Here is a 9,979-nt window from a genome sequence, read left to right on the forward strand (position 1 = left end):
GAGGGATTGAAGTAGATATTATGAAAGAGATTGGTCATCATGACTAAATGACCCAACTGCATGTCAGTGGTATTGATGAAAATCAGATGGATAATGCAAGAATTAGAAGCTATCAGATTAGACACTCAACCAATTATGTTTTCATCATCTGATAATTCAATTTGAATAAATGGGAGAAAGTAGAAAGGATTCTAAAATCTGAAACGTCTTAATGTCTGATTTATAATCCAGATAACAAAATGCATAAGGGAGATCACTTCTGATCAAAAGCTACAGTGAATGTGTGGACAGAGATTTATTAAGTGGAAGCAAAGTCAGAGTAAAGGTGAACGTTATACAGAGCTCAATGCAACTGCAGAGAACAGCTCTGGGAATCTCGGTTTGATATTGCGAGTGTGTGTGTGTGTGTGTGTGTGTGTGTGTGTGTGTGTGTGTGTGTGTGTGTGTGTGTGTGTGTGTGTGTGTGTGTGTGTGTGTGTGTGTGTGTGTGCAGCCTCAAACAAGGCTGAGCTGAAGCTTGTATGTTAGGTTTTCGCCCAGGGCTGTTGTACTACTCGAGTCTGTGTATTGTACGTATGCATCGAGGCATAGAGAGAGGTGGACAGAGAAAGGGGGTTGTGTGAGAGAGAAAAAATGAAGCAGGCCGATGCAAATGGAGGGAAAGAGAAGCAGTGTTGATCCACAGCTGTTACCCCTGTCCCTGTCTTCCTTCTTCAGAGGTGAGTTCCAGGTTTGTATTCTGAGTGAGTGCATTGGCTGGAGAACTGCACTACATGAGCAACAAGCCCCGACCGCAGAGGACCCCACAGGGCCTCCAGCAGCAGTGGATGGACGTGCTGAACAAACCCAATGTCAGGTCAAAACAGCTCCTCTTACAACACCACATCAGGCTGGCCCGCGATGGAGATGGAACACGGGAGAATATAAGAGAGAAGGGGGGGTGCGGAGAAAAGATGAAGGAAGAGATGTGGACACTGAGAAATAGTGAGAGAAGCAGAGGAAAAATAAAAGGTATGGTGGGGGAGGAGGTGATGTCCTTGCAATAGTGATGAGACGGTGGATGTGTGTGGTGTGGTTATATGTCTGAGTGGGTGGGGTGGTTGTGTGTGTTTTTTTTCTTCCTTTTTTTCCCCATCAAGTCAGTTTTCTTGACTACCTTTCTCCCAGTGCAGCAGTTTCTTGGTGAATTCTGATATGGCCCAGTTACGTAAAGAAGTCAACACATTGCAGCTACAACCGAAATTCTGAATATAGAGCTAAAACAGCTTGGCTTCAATTGTGCCTTTAATTTCAAATAAAAAAAAAACCCACCCACTGATTTTGTTTCTCTTATCCAAGTCAGGGTTCTTGGGAGGAGGTGGATGGAGCCCATCCCAACTGTCTTAGGGCAAGAGACAGGGCACACCCTGGACAGTTCGCCAGTCTGTTACAGGGCTAACACAGAGACCCTGACGACTGGTCGCGCTCACATTCACATCTACAGCCAATTTATAGTCTCCAGTTATCCTAATCCCATGCAAAGTCAGGAGGAAGCCGGAGTACCTGGAGCGCATGGCTAGAACATGCAAATTCCACACAGAAAAGCCCCAGCTTGGATTTAAACCCAGGGCACGCTGTGAGGCAATGCTGTTAACCAGCAATAACATTAAAAATAAAACATTACATAACATCATTTTTAAAAATGAATTGTAATTGTTAAAGACACAGTTTAACGTTTTAGCTTAGCAAAATGGGACTGAGATGTGGGAGAAAATGTGTAGCATGGTTCTGGTCTGTGGCTAAAATAAAACTCAGTCTGTCATCACTTTAAAGGTTCACAAACCAACACATGCCAGTATTATCTAGCCACTAGTTTGAATTCTCAAAAAGAAAATGTCAGTTGGTAAATTGCAACTAAATTTCATCTTAGCACAAAGACTAGAAACAGTGGGAAGCCGCTAGTCTGAAGATAATCTAATCTGCTTTCCCAGGAACTTAGTCACTCCCCTCTGCACCCTACCAGAAGGGGCAAGCTGTCATTTCTTTTCTGTAGAAATAATATTTAACTATTGATCAAAGTCAGGCTAATTGCTTGCAGTTTTTCAAAATGAAAGGAAAGATATAGAAGTGGCATAGATCATTGGCATGATGACTTTTACAAAGGCACCACTGGAGACTCTTTAAGATGGAAAGGGAATATGCAGCATCACAGAGCTGGACAGAGAGGAAGAGGCTAAACATTTCATGGAAAAAGTAAGAGGAGGGGCGATTCATTGAGGAGGTCAAGTACACTGAAAGAGATGCTTACAGTTAATGGGAAAGACAATAAGACAATAATGGACAAATGCACAGCTGATGATTTATTCTCATAGAAATGGTGCTTCCAAATGCTTCCTGTCAACAGAAGAACTGTAGTGGTTATCTTGTGCTATGATCTCTAAGGGAGATTTCTGGTTAGATGACGGCAAGATTCCTTCTGTCTAACATCCGAGCACTTTCACAGCTCGTATAATGCAGCCGACATCATCCAAGGCCACGACATTTAAAAACCTTCCATACTCACTGTTGGCCTTCTGATCTAAGTGATTCATTTAAGTGACTAAACAGCCTTTAGAAGTGCTGGTACATTTTAATATAAAGCACAGCAAAGGTAAGGGTATAACTGACTGAAGCATAATAAGAACGCAAAAAGATGTTGGCTGAAATTGTCCTTTTTGCATACCTTTGCTTTAATCTTCAGCCAACTGGGACATGTAATCCACTGACACATGAATAATGATACATCTCTGAGAAAGGGACTGACACTGCAAGGAGGTGAGAGCGTGAAAAATCCAAGCATCTACCTGGTGTATTCAAGCGACAGTGTCTAGGTTTAGCTTTTTAGACAGAGCCAAAGATTTATTATGATGCTTATTCTCGGTCGCTGTCTCGTCTCACATCTCACCCTCACAACACCCACACCTACAGGCTACGATATTAAGAAAAACAGTAACTTTCTTTTAAAGTATGACTGTATTTTTCTTTTAATTAATAGAAATTATACATGTAGATTTCTACCGCTGTGCTAAAGGGGTCGACGGTTCCCACCTCACTCCCTGTGCAGCACTCAGGTCTAATGAGTTGAAACAAGAAAGAAAGCGACTGCTGACGTTAGTGGCTGAGCATTGGCTTGAACCAGGCCCCATGCAGACCCACTTATCTGCAAATCACCTGTGTTCTGCAGACCGCATGGCCAATTATACTGAACAGAACCAGTACTCCAGAAACAAATCAGAGCACACTGTTGTCATCCGTTTACTCCAGATCCAGGGAGAATTCCTCTTATTCTATTTAACCTTTATCTGCTTACAAGGCTAACCTTATTAGGATATAATGCATTTTTCAAAATTTTCCTTCTTTCCCCACTTGCCTGCTGGGTGGTCAATCTTGACTGCAACAGGGGAAGGAGAACGCTGTGTAGTATTTGTATCTGGGAGTTTATGAGTGAAGTTGCTCCAAGTCATTAATAATGTTCTTTTAGTCTTGTATGATTGGGTTTATTTGAGTTTAGTGCGCAGAACTGCTGGGCATCAATTAAAGGATTTCATTCCTCCACGTGATATGAGGTACACGGCAAAAAGAATTAGTTTTTGTGCAATTTTGTAATGCATATGAAGAAATTAAACTCAGGGAGGGTCAGCGTTACAGACCAAGTACGGGGTCTGTCTAAACTTTTAGCTTTGCCTAGAACTGCTGTAATGAAGTCGCTTCAAATGGGAAGAAATTGACCACAGTATTGATCTGCACATAAAAAGGTAGAGATAAGACTGACATGACGTTATGTCAAGAAATTTATCTTTTAACTTGTTAAAATGATTGGCAGTAGAAGGGGATTGTTATCACAGTTGGACAGCCAACCTATTCATCATTTTTTAAGTCAGTGTATGAATAAAGATAAATGGACTCTTTGGGAAGCGTTTGGTATGGATTTAAATAAAAGAGAGAGACAATTTAAAACAACCCACCCACCACCACCACCACCACCACGAAAAAGCTACCTTTGAAACAAAAGAAAGTAATTACTGATGTCGGCTCAACAGTAAGTAAAACACGTCACAGCCTTCACAGTGTATTTGCGTGTATGTTTTATGTGTATGCACCTGTGTTCGCTGGTTTGCTCGCATTTCTGTTTGTGTCCACTCTCCTGTTCTGCCTCAAATTACACACTCTATTATCTGGTCTCTCCAGCCAGCAAGCTCATTTGGAAATGAGATATAAAACAGCAATAAATATAGAATTATATAGGGGGGGGGATTATTTTTTCAGGGGTTGGTCCAAATCACTACTGGGCTTTTTTTTTTTTTGGCGGGGGGTAGAAAGACGTAATGACAGTGACTAAATGCTAGCCAGTGATTTTGAGCATTCAGGCCCCTGTGTTGAAAGCAGTATTTTCTCCACAGTTTGAAATCCTTTTCCCAGAATAATTATCCATTGTAGATGCCCATCCTCAGATAATGACTGCCTCGCCACTGAGCTGGGAAATTAACAGGGACCCAGTGTGCTGCGGGCACAATGGAGGGACTGCCCCCTGTATCAGCACTCCGCTAATTTTAACCAAGAAGAGAAACTGGGAAACTGTTGTTAATACTTCCCTCCTGCTCATGAGGAATAACATAATTTTGTTTCGTGCGTGATATCATCGAAAAGGAAAATGAAAACTAATTCTTGAGAAGACCTGGATTCATGAAGTGAATGGCAACATTGCCCCCTTGTGAAACTGATAAGCAACTTCTCTGCATACAGTAACACCAAGGCTGGGGACTTGCACTGGTTCCAACTTTTTTTTTCTTCTCTTTAAGAAGCTTTTTTATTTTTTATTTTTGCATTTCAGCCTCTTGCTGTCATCACACCTTGGTGACTTTTAGCTATGTTAAAAAGGATAAAGTGATCAGGAAAGATCAGGAGGGGTAAAATGGCTGTGGGAAATGGGTTATGTGAAAGTGGGTTTATTTGGGTACCGGGGCTCATGAGCTGCTTGTGGCAAAAAAAAAAAAAAAAAAGACTAGAATCACAAGCAGGTATTATGACTGCAGCACAATTTTTAGAGGTGCATTAGTGCAGCCGGGCCCCTGTTTTAATTGGTGTATTAACGCATTTGTTTAGCGCTGTGCCAGGATTCACAGCTGCTTGAATATTATTGAAATGTGGGGCCATTTTTCACGAGCTTGGTCTCTTTGCAAAGTAATAACTGCTGGCTTGCAGACCTCTATTTTCATGATTGATGTGAAACACTCATCGAGTGTGTCTCAATTGAATGTCAGCACTATCAAAATAATAAACTAAATAAAACTGTCTCCTCGACCCGGCATCACCTAATTGTTCTCTGAGAGACAAACGGGTTTTAGAGAGGCAAACTGTTTGGTGTATTCTTCTATTCTGTTCACGCTATTTGACTGTGCACCTCTCTGCAATTTATAGCCCAGTTACACTCCATATAATCCCTATTAGTGGATGCTTAAGACTTCTCAAAGCAGTTAACTGTTGTTAGCGTCTGAAGTGTTAACCAGAGGGAGAGATGGATGGCTTTATTTGTGAAATTTATACTATGCACACAACACCTGCAGGGCAAAACAAGTGGAGGATGGTGACTTCAGCGGTGATCCATCTGCACCACATACGGGAAGAGGCACCGTGGAACTCTCTGTGCCCATACATCAAAAACTTAAATCATCAGCAACAGTTCTTTTACTAACCCCGCGACTTAATTGGATTATGTGCAAATGTAGTTTGAAAGGTAAAATGAGTGTGAAATAGCAACTGGAAGCTCCAAAGAAAGATTCACTGAGCGCCAGAGGCGTTCCTGTCCTACCGTTAACCTCTCTCGTGTGCACATTTCTGAAAGCTCGAGATGTATACTGATGAGGAGATCTGTGCGTGTTTTCGACCCAAACTTTTATCTGAAGTTAGTTAATCCCTTTTTGTCTGTGAAGACAATGCCCCGGCTCGGTGCCCGACACCTTCAACAGAGAGAGTATGTTGATGAATTAAAGTCTCATCAAATCGTGGCTTAGCGGAGTTAAGCAAGGCACATTAAATCAATACTAATAACCCCAGTATTTGCCTGCGTGAGTGTCTGAGTGACAACATCAGTATCTCTGTGTACTACTTTCTCAAAATGTGCCACTCATTGGGTGTGCAACTAGACAACTTTATTGTCCTCATCTAACCTGACGGGCTGTTACTGTGCTCTCCGGCCACATGGTGCCAAGCTTATTTATATGCTACCGGTGCGCAAGATCTTGGGCAGAGCAAATTGCCTTCGCGCAGAGAGAGACAGCTATCGATGCTTTGATGTGCGGCCATCTGTGTGTGTATGTATGCGCACTTACTCTGACTTCATCTCTTGAAATGGGTGAAGTTGTACGTTTCTTTTTTTTTCACACCAGAGAGAAATACAAAAATATCTGTATGGGTTTTATTTATCGACGACTCGTTCGTGTATTTTTTGCCGGACAGCGGGAGTGGGAGATTAATGAAGTTTAGCTGGAAGCCATGTTCCTTCAGGTCAACGAGCAGGTGGAAGTCTCTTTTGTTTCTTTGGGTCGCGCCACCTCTCAGCGGAGTTGTGATGTACATGGCTCGGCGGGCTGCCCTGGCTCTGCTGTACCAGTAGGTCCCTGACTTGTGTCCCTTGCTGCTGCAGCAGCAGAGAATGAAGCAGCCATACATCATAGGCCAAGTGTGTCCCCTGGGCGGTGACAGACAAAGCCAACAGAATCAATAAAGCCTTAGCTCAAGCCCTACTTTTGTGCACTCAGACCTCACCTTGGCCTCTTTACCTCCTTTTCTTGCTCAAATTCCATCACTTTCTTTCTTCAATTCTTACATTTCTTGTCCAATTTTCTCTCCACTCCTTTCTTTCTTGGTGACATCATTTATCTTTGTCGGACTACGACTTCTGTCAATATTATCTCTATCTGCCCTTCGGCTCGGCCCCAAGTGAACATGCTGATGCACAGTGGAGCTGTCAGCCTTGACAGGAGATAAAAAAGAGAGAGAAAAGCACTTCAGAAAGGAGAAAAGACCAAGGCCTGAGGATTACCGAAGGCCATTGAGCTTGTTAGTGCAGAGGCACCTAACTCAGCATGCCAAATTTTTTTTCACAGGTCTGAGTGATTCAAGTTCTGGAGGGTTGAATGTTTCCCAAATAGACAGTTTAAATGATGGAGGGCCTAGTGTGATAGCCACAAACTATTTTAGACAGCAGAGGAAATGCTATTAGAGAGACAGAAGGAGCACTGGGGAGTAGTTCGCAGTAATTAAACTGGAGCGTCAATGTTACTGCTACCTGTTTACAACCCAAAAGAGGGGCAGTTTCCTGTGACGAAGAGGTTTGGGTTTCATTTATTACTGTCGATTACTATTATGACGACCTCTCACGGTGAACACTGATTTTAGTGAAGGAAATGATACCTTAAGTATTTCACCAGAAAAGTGATTCCTGATAGAACATAGTTCCATAGAAGCTGTAAAGTATAAATAAAAGGGACCTGACCTAATTCTGCACCTTTATTTATTTGATCAACTTAAATTTAAGACTAATGTTTCAGCAAAAGGCAACATCAGAGATTATTTTGGAAAGCTAATCTTCACAGTAGCTTTACAACAATACTTACGCATCACGCAGCTACTGTACATGTTTGTTCAGAGTACAAGAGGATCATGACTTGACTACAACTATTTTATCTCCATACGGATTCACGCTGGATACACATTCAGCTGCCTACATCCACCAGTCTGCCAAAAGTATGTGGCAAGCACCGAGCACACTTACATAAGAAATTGGATTTTAAGCTCAGCTGTGTGTGTGTTTCTGTGTCCTTGTTTTTGCACCCTAACCCAAATCTCAAATGCTAGTGTGGGGTTACACGAACATGCACGAGGATGGTTTTATGTACGGAAGCATAGGTGCAACTTCTGTATGGCCATCTATGTGTTTTCACTTAGCTGTGTCCTTCCTCTGGCCACTGATTAGGGTCACTTGCTTGTGCCAGCTGGGTCAACAACATTATGCAGGGTCTTTAAATTCAGCGAGGTATTGATCTTCATCCATGCGCTTATTTGTGTCTGTGGGGGTGAGTGAAGATAAGCAGGAAGATAGGGCCAGGCCAAGAAAAGGAGGCGCGTTCTGGAAGAGTAAATTTGACATAAAAATCCAATCAATTCCTGCAGCCCATTCACAACCTGACAGCCCGAGCTGCTTGTCAAAGTCCAGAAAACATAAAACTCACATGAGTAATCACGCTGCTTCTTTCACTTTTAGCTGAAAACACAAAACATCTTTTAATAGTTTTCCTGTATAACGCAATCTTTAGAGACTCACTAGAAGATTAATATGACAGTGAGTGTAAATACACAAAGAGCCTTATACGCACGCTAGACACAAACACGCATGAGTGCTGAGGTACACAAATAATAAATATTTTTAACAGCACCGCTCCTCATTTTACATCTTTGGACACACATACAAAAACAGACTGAATTTTATCATAGCAGCAGATTTGTCATCATCACACGCACATACACAGCAACCTGGGTATGTTTAGCAGGAGCAACAGGCAACAAACAATACAAAGGGGGAAATGATGCTGTGAAGCACTGAAACGAGATTGGTCACGACTAAAATTACAGGCTTTTAACAATTGCCCCAAACACACTATTAAATATAGGCATGCCTATTTTGCCACCCATTGAGTATAAAGATGTATCTCTGACTGTGCTCCTGGCTGCTGATTACATATCATCGCCCAGACTCTAAAGCGCAGTGTCAGTTCAAAAAAATCTGGCACATCAGCAACACCGACAGAAGTCTTTGTATCTCCACCAAATATGCCCAGATGGCAATGAGCACTTATAGAACTTTTTATTCACAGCCAACAAAGGAGTTCAAACTTTATTTTACTGCATTAATCCTGAACGACGGAGAAGTTTAGATACTTCTAATTGTGATGCAGCAGTCTTTGAGGTTTCTGGGGCTGAAGATTAAGAATAACAAATGAGTTTAGACTGTAAAGAAAGAAAGAGAAAGAAAAGGTGAAACAAACACCAAGAAGAAAGATATGCAGACAGGAACAGAGAAACATGACGGACACAGAAAGACGAAACGGGAGCTGAGGCACATCAAATGGGTATTCTGCCAAGACTACGCTGTGGGGTTATAACCTGCCATCCTGGTGATTTATTCAACTCATCTGTAACATAAATAAACCAAATCAGAGCTTCCTTTGTGTACGTGATAGAAGACAAAATCGGCTGATGCAGTGAAGCGGGTTAAATCTACAGCAGCGCAGCAAGGTGGGTAACAGTATGAGTCATCCGCCCCACAGCCACTCACTAACTTACCTGCTGGTGCACACATGCACACATATGGGCTGTACAGGTTCAAGTAATTACACTGTCACACATGGTCTCACAAGAAAAGAACACTATGGGATTCATTTTTGACACTGTACACTTTCAAGCACTGAGGTATTTTGACCGCTTTCGAAAACTGAGTGTGCCTTAGAGGTGTGGCGATGGATGATTTACGGTCTGTATGGATACAGAGGCAGTAAGTTATTGCCAGTGAAAGAGCAAAAAGACAGTGAGAGTAAAGAAGAAAAGTAGGAAGAGACAGGTGGAGCGATGTTTGCAGGGAACAAGAACGAGCATAAATCCCAAAGAAATAGTGGACAAATACAGATATATATAAGTATATATATAAGTAATATTTATCTAACATAACTAATAATGCTAAGAAAAATAACATTTTTTATTGAACGGTCCAAAAGGCTTTGAAAAAACAATAAAATATATATCAAAGCTGGAAGGGGGTGAGACAGAGTGGCAAATGTTAAGATTGAAGGAGAGAGTGGGAGGGAGTTCAGGGGAGAGGCAAGAAGGATACAGAGAGGGGAGGGGAGAGAGAGAGAGAGAGAAGTTTCTGAAGGAATGTAAGAGAGTATGGGAGATGGGACGGACT

The sequence above is a fragment of the Rhamphochromis longiceps genome, linkage group LG12 (assembly GCF_057381845.1).
Source record: "Rhamphochromis longiceps isolate RC_006_pf linkage group LG12, R_longiceps_female_GT1.1, whole genome shotgun sequence".
Taxonomy (NCBI): domain Eukaryota; kingdom Metazoa; phylum Chordata; class Actinopteri; order Cichliformes; family Cichlidae; genus Rhamphochromis; species Rhamphochromis longiceps.